This window comes from Peromyscus maniculatus, chromosome 1 (genome assembly GCF_049852395.1).
Source record: "Peromyscus maniculatus bairdii isolate BWxNUB_F1_BW_parent chromosome 1, HU_Pman_BW_mat_3.1, whole genome shotgun sequence".
NCBI lineage: Eukaryota > Metazoa > Chordata > Mammalia > Rodentia > Cricetidae > Peromyscus > Peromyscus maniculatus.
This window is the reverse complement of record NC_134852.1, coordinates 49,550,907-49,558,864: the sequence shown is the minus strand read 5'-3', so window position 1 is coordinate 49,558,864 and position 7,958 is coordinate 49,550,907.

The window sequence follows — 7,958 nt, the reverse complement described above, 5'->3', positions numbered from 1 at the left end:
GACTTATATTGCATACAAACTGTATGGCCGTGGCAGGCTTCTTGCTAACTGTTCTTATAGCTTAAATTAATCCATTTCCATAAATCTATACCTTGCCACGTGGCTGGTGGCTTACCGGCATCTTTACATGCTGCTGGTCATGGCGGCGGCTGCAGTGTCTCTCTCCTCAGCCTTCCGCTTCCCAGAATTCTCTCCTTGTCCCACCTACTTCCTGCCTGGCCACTGGCCAATCAGTGTTTTATTTATTGACCAATCAGAGCAATTTGACATACAGACCGTCCCACAGCAGTCTCCTTCCTCAGAAGCCTTTCAGATGAGCAAGGAGTGGTCTGAGGGAGAGCTGATGAGACCCCTGGACCCCTCCACGGCTACAAAGAGCCCCTGGGTATGTGATGGAACAAGAGAAACGGATTTTTTTGTCACAGTTTTGCTTGTTTTTTTTTCTGAGGCCTCTCTCCTTGCCTGGTAGATGAATCTCCTTTCTGTATCTTCACAGGGTTCCCGGTGCTGGAGTTTCAGACACATTGGTATCCAACAGCCACGGTTTCAATATGCCAGTTAAAGAGATGACTAGCCCAGAATGTCACTAAGATCACACATTAAGAGACCAGAGCATTGTAAACACAGGGTTGTCACTTAGCAAGGCTAAGTGACCTGTGTGACATCACTTCCCTGTCCTGTTTCTTTGGACCCTACTTATATTCTTTAACTGCCTCTTTATTTTCCATTTTCATGTGTGTGTGGTGGGCATGTGTATGCATGCTTGCACATGTGTGTTTGTGTGTGTATGTGAAGGCCTGAGTTTGATCATCCTCAATCATTTTCACCTCAGTCACTGAGGCAGGTCTTTGACTCAAACTCAGAGCTACTGATGTGGCTACTCTCCATAGGCAGCTTGCTCTGGGGATCCCCTGTCTCTTCCTTCGAGGCTGGAATTAGAGGTGAGCTACCATTTAGTGGGTTCTGGGGATCCCACCTCAGGCTGTAAGCACTTCAACCCTGAGCTATCTCCCGGCCCCTCAACTACACTCTTCTCATAGGAGACCAATGACATATGGTTAGTTAAAAAAAAGTATCAAATGTTTGGAGAATTAGAAGCCTCTCCTTAATTGATTTTGACTTGAATTAATTGTTTTCTAAAATTAAAAGCCCTCTGTCTGACTCTAAATCTTTTCAGATATCATTTAGCCTCTTGTTCATATTATTGCAGTTAGTTCACAACTTTGAGTTTTTCTTCAGAAGAATACCATCATTTATTTCCCCAAGAGGGTGTGTTTAGATAAGAACGACAAAAAGTGTCATTATCAAAAAGAAAAAGCTTATGTAATATATATCACACGATTATGTATTATGAAATATTTGAATGAGAAGTGGAACTTTCAGGGGGCTGTGTGTTAGCTTGCTGTCACTGTGGCAATATACTTGACAGAATCAACTTACAGGACAAGGTAATTTTGGCCCATGGCCTCAGACCACGGTTAGCATTTGTCTCATCAGGGGGCCCATGCTGAAGCCCAGCATCTTGGTGGCAGGCATACTGGAGCACAGGGATTACCTCATCATGACCAGGAGGGAGGGAGAAAGCGAGAGGAAGGGTCTAGGGATGAGATACAGCCCCCAGACCTATGCCTCCAAGGACCCACCTCTCCTACCTCCTGAGTCTCCATCATTGCCCACTAGCCCATCAGATTATGGTGCCGTTGTCACCAGGCAGTGGTGGTACATGCCTTTAATCCCAGCACTCGGGAGGCAGAGGCAGGCGGGTCTCTGTGAGTTCAAGGCCAGCCTGGTCTACAAAGCGAGTTCCAGGAAAGACGCAAAGCTACACAGAGAAACCCTGTCTTGAAAAAAAAAAAAAAAAAAAAAAAAGATTATGGTGCCGTCAGTGGATGGACCCTCTGACGAATTCAGAGCCCTCGGGATCCAAGCTCTTCGCCAAAGCTCTGCCTCTTGTCATGGCTGCTCTGGGGGACTGAGCCAGCCAAACCCTGCTGTGATAAAATGCCAGACACAAGTAGGGTAAGGGAGGAAAAGTTTTCGGTCACCCAGGGCAGGGACACATGAAGGGAGGTTCTATTCATGGCAGTAAGAGGTAGAACAGAGTAGAAATAGTAAGGGGCCGAGCAAGATAGAGTACCTAAGGGCATGACCCCAGTGACCAAGCCACTGTCCCTCCATCTCCTAATAGTCTGCTTGTAAGCAGATTAAATCATTGGTCAAGTCAAGCCCTTATGACCTGATTATTGTTTTGGTTTTTTAAAATTACTTATTTATTTTACAGGTATGTACCTGAGTGTATGTATGTGCACCAGGTTCAATGATGTCCTCAGATGGCAGAAGGGGGCACTGGATCCCTTGGAAATGGAGTTACAGTTAGTTGAGAGCTACCATGTAAATGCAACCAAACTCCAGTCCTCTGCAAGAGCAGCATGTGCATGTGCTCTTACCACTGAGCCATCTTGCCAGCCCCTCTAATGGACTTCTAAACCCAAGCAAGCCATCATGCTTTACCACTGCAGAGAGTACAGAGTAACAGGCACCCCATGCCTTGTCCTACTTCTTGTGGGAATTATGAGATGTCCCAATCTCTTGTTTATGAATGAAGACCTTTTTTTTTTTTTCCCCCTTTTTTTAGCTTTTTATTTTATTTTTTTTTTTTTGGTTTTTTTATTATTATTATTATTATTATTATTATTTTATAACACCATTCAGTTCAACATAATAGCCACAGAATCCCCTGTTCTCCCCCTCTCGCCCACCCCTCCCCCCAGCCCACCCCCCATTCCCACCTCCTCCAGATCAAGGTCTCCCCCGAGGACCGGGGTTGACCTGGTAGACTCAGTCCAGGCAGGTCCATTCCCCCCTCCCAGACCGAGCCAAGTGTCCCTGCATAAGTCCCAGGATTCAAATAGCCAACTCATGCAACGAGCCCAGGACCTGGCACCAATGCACAGCTGCCTCCCAAACAGATCAAGCCAAATGACTGTCTCACCCGTTCAGGTGGCCTGATCCAGTTGGGGGCCCCTCAGCCTTTGGTTCATAGATCCTGTGCTTCCATTCATTTGGTTATTTGTCCCGGTGCTTTATCCAACCTTGGCTTCAACAATTCTCGCTCATATAAATCCTCTTCTTACTCACTAATTAGACTCCCAGTGCTCCACCAGGGGACCAGCCGTGGATGTCTGCCTTCAGATTCCTCAGTCCTTGGATGGGGTTTATGGCACCACTATTTGGGTGTCTGGCCATCCCATCACCAGAGTAGGTCAGTTCCTGCCGTCTCGCGACCATTGCCAGCAGTCTTTTGAGGGGGTATCTTTGTGGATCTTCGTGGGCCTCCCTAGCTCTCTGCTTCCTCCCCTTCTCACCTTCTCATGTGGTCTTCATTTACCATGGTCTCCTATTCCTTGTTCTCCCTCTCTTTTCTTGATCCAGCTAGGATCTCCCACTCTTTCCCTCGACTGTCGCCCTTCATTGTTCCCACTCATGACCAGGCTATTCATGTAGATCTTGTCCATTTCTCCGTGTCTTTTTTTGGGGTCCCGAATGAAGACCTTTTTATTAAAACACTAGAATATAACAACTCTTACAAACTACCTTTTTACAAGGTTTATATATGTGTATGTGTGTCTCTGTGTGTAAATATACACCACATGCATGTAGTTATCTTCAGAGGCCAGATGAGGACATCATATTCCCGGAAAATGGAGTTACAACAGCTGTGAGCAGGTGTGAGATCTTGACCTACTGTGTGCATCTGATCACTAATTAGAAAAACATGTTCCTACCCCTGACACTGCCGAAATAAGTGAGCTTAGTAAGTTAAAAATGCAATTTATTTATTTAAATTAAATATGTAAATTAAAACCAAAGGCATCAAACTTTGCATGAGGGTGCTGGGACCTGAACCTGGTTCTCTGAAACAGCAGCAGGTGCACTTAACCACTCAGCCATCTTCCTAGCCCTCAAGCTATAGTTTTTAATCTTCTTCTTTTTAAACATGTGTTAGGTGGTAGGCAAATTTGGCCCTTTTACCTGTCAGGATTATCTAAATCTCAGGCCACTTAGGAATTGAAGAGCCGATTCTCGGTTGGGTTGTCTTTCTATGACTAAAGTAAGGACCAATTCAGTAAAGAACCAAACACAATAATGACAAGAAATGAATTACATCATCTGGGGAGGTCCAGACCCCTACAAGATCTTGACCTACTGTGTGCGTCTGATCACTAATTAAAAAAAAACATGTTCCTATCCAGACACTGCTGAAATAAGTGAGCTGAGAAACATTCGTTATGTAAATTAAAACCAAAGGCATCAAACTTTGCATTTCTGATTACATATTCAAACCATACAATTACAGCGTATAAAATCAATTTTTACTATAGTCATAAGTAGCAATTAGACATAGAGTTTTAAAATTCAAATGATATTTGTATTAGATGAAATTCCTCCTCTTCCCCCAGCCCCAGGAAAACATCTGACTAGGAAATGATCTCCTGTGGTTCCTTTCTTCATAAGGAGTTCCCCCAAATAGCTGCTTGTGACCATTTCAGCCTAGGGGATGTGGGAAAGAAATGACCTTGACTCCCTCCAAACTCTGTCACTAGGGTCAGAGGTTCATAGTCTTCAAAGGTTCCAACATTTTGTCAAAGATTTGATGCCTGAAGAAAGTTGGGAAGAAAATGAGGGCAGATATGTGGAATTTGCAAGCAGAAACCAAAGTCTATTTTCACTTTGTTTTCTGTATGGTGGTGGTGGTGCATGTGTGTATGTGTATGTTTCCAGAGGAAGTGAGCTTGGAAACCATAAAAACCCCACACCTCAATCATGGTCTCTGTAGACCAGGCTGGACTGGAACTCACAAAGTTCAGCCTGCCTCTGCCTCCCGAGAACTGGGATTAAAGGCATGTGCCACCACCACCACCAGCAGCAAGAAACAGCTTTTTGAAGCAAGTCTTCTTGTAATTGATTTAAGCAAAATCAATCAGCGGATATATCCTACTAGTTACCTTTCTCCTCATGATGACAAAGATCCCCGATGGAAGCAAGGCAAGGGAGGAGAGGTGTTCGGCTCGTGGTTTCATGATGGGGAAGGTATGGTGGCTGAGCTTGTAGGAGCTTGCCACATCACCGTGGAAGACAGGACAGAAAGGACATTTGGTCTGGAAGTAGAGCCAGGAAACCCATTTCCTCCAGGTAGGCCCTGCCTCTGAATGGTTCCAAATTCTCCCCAAACAGCAGCACCGGTCAGGGGACCAGATATTCAAACACACGGTCCTCTGGGAGATAGTTCATATCTGAAGTGGGACAAATGCTGAGTCATGCTCTGTGTCAGTCGGCTCCCCAGCACTGTGACAGGATACCAAGGAATACAGCCAAGAGGAGAAACGCTTACTGGGGTCGTGGTTTCCGTCCTGGCCACTTGACCGTTTGGGATCTGTGGTGAGACAGAGCATCACGGTGGGGAGTGCTGCCGGAGCTACGCTGCCCACTCAGGACAGCCAGGAAGGGAGAAGATGAGATAAGAGTGGGGGGGGGACAGGGATAAGATCTACCCCCTGAGCTAAGGACCTGGAGCAGAGTCGGACACTTGCATCAGGGAAGCCTTTCCTGGAGCAAGGACGCTTTGCTGGGGAAACCGGCTCCCACTGGAACAGAGCTGTAACACTCCTGTGGGATACCTTTCCTTTCGGAGCTGTAGGCAATCCTTGGTTCCACACTCCCTTGAACTAGGCTCCAACACTGGTATCCACCACCTCCCAATAGCCCATCAAGCTCCGAATCCGGAGGCTGGAGAGCTAGCTCAGCAGTTAGGCGCATAGAGGGTTGAAGTTCAGGTTCCAGACTCACTACAGCCTGAAGCTCCAGATCTGGGGAACATGGTGCCCTCTTCTGGCCTCCATGGGTACTGCGCTCATAAGTGCAAAACTCACACACATACACAAAATTAAACAACAGCAACAATACATCTTTAGCTGTGAATCTATCAGTAGGTTAATCCTTTGGAGTGGTCTCATGATCCAGTCACTTCCCCCAAAGTCCCATCTCTGAACATTGCTGCCTGGGAAACAGATGTTCAACACAGGAACCTCTGGGAACATTGAAAACCCTAATAATAAGCCAGGTGGCGGCGCACGCCTTTAATCCCAGCACTTGGGAGGCAGAGGCAGGCAGATCTCTGTGAATTCGAGGCCAGCCTGGGCTACAGAGCAAGTTCCAGGACAGGATCCACAGAGAAACCCTGTCTCAAAAACAAACAAACAAACAAACCAAAAGAAGAAAACCCTAACAGTAACAGTCATTGACAAGTGTGTGGCTGGGAAGGATGCTCATGCCTCCGAGTATCACCTCAATTGCTTATTCATTAACAGAGGGAAGGAGGGCTGCAGGGAGACTCAGCAGTTGAGGGCACTGGCTGCTCTTGTGGGGAACGCAGCTTTGGTTCCCTGCCCCTACATGGTAGCTCACAACCAATTGTGACTCCAGCTCCAGGGAGATCTAGTGCCTCCTTCTTATCTCTGAAGTACATCAGGCAGGCATGTGGTACATGTACATACATGCAGGCAAAATATTCATACACATAAACAAATTAATCTAAGAAAAAAGAGGAAAAGGGGTCTTCTCCACGGAGAGGAAAGTTCCAACTGTACTATGACTGAGAGTTCCAGCTATACTGCCAGGAAGGGAGCAGCTGATGCTGAGGGTCTGTCTCCCAACAAAGGGCCCACTTCCTGTAAGTACTGAAGGGCCTGGAAGGTGCCAAAGATGTTGGACTTAATTTAGTCATGGGGTTAGTGGAAAAATTCAAATTGAGGGGCATTCTATAGAACAGCATGCTCGGATTCTAAAAATGTCAGCCTCAAGAATGTCCAAGATTGGGCTGGAGGGATGGCTCAGAGGTTAAGAGCACTGGCTGTTCTTCTAGAGGTCCTGAATTCAATTCCCAGCAACACATGGTGGCTCACAACCATCGGTAATGAGATCTGGTGCCCTCTTTTTCTGGTGTGCAAGCAGAACACTGTATACATAATAAATAAATCTTTAAAAAAAAGAATTTTCAAGATAAAAAAAGAAAAGAAAAGAAAAGTCAGGCAGTGGTGGTGCACACCTTTAGTCCAGCACTCGGGAGGCAGAGGCAGGCAGATCTCAGTGAGTTTGAGGCCAGCCTGGGCTACAGAGCAAGTTCCAGGGCAGCCAGGACTGTTACACAGAGAAAACCCTGTCTCAAAAAACAAAACAAAACAAACAAAAAAATGTCCAAGATAGGAGGCTGGGTGTGATGGTGCACACCTTTAATCCCAGCATTCAAGAGGCAAAGGCAGGAGGATCTCTGTGAGTTTGAGGCCAGCCTGATCTACATAGTGAGTTCCACGACAGCCAGGAATACATAGAGTAACCCTGTCTACAAACAAACAAACAAACAAACAAACAAACAAACAAACAAACAAACAAACAAACACAAATCTCCAAGACAAGACTGGAGCGATGACTCAGTGGTTAAGAGTGCACACTGCTCTTCCAGAGGACCTGGGTTCAGTTCTCACATCCAACTTCTTGTAACTCCAGATCCAGGGAGTCTAGCGCCCTCTTCTGGCTCATGTGGCATTGCACTAATGAGCATGCCCCCTCCCCCCTCCCCACCCCCACCTCCCACCCTCTCCACCCTGCCTCCATTGAAAATAGATATTAAAAACGAAGGGTGCTATGTAGAGGCTTACCACACTATTATTTCAATACTTCTGAAGGTTAAAAATAATCCAAATTACTGGAGTGAGCATGGAACTCTATAGGCTACACAGAAAATGAGAACTCTGTGCCTTCCGTGAGGTCAACACCCGTGATGGGGTGGGATTTGGCAGTGAGGTAGCTGCTTGAAGACCACCTATACTGCTGTAAGTAACCCTTCGCTGTGCTGTATAAGAAGCCCAATGAACCCACTGGTTTCAACAAAAATAAATGAA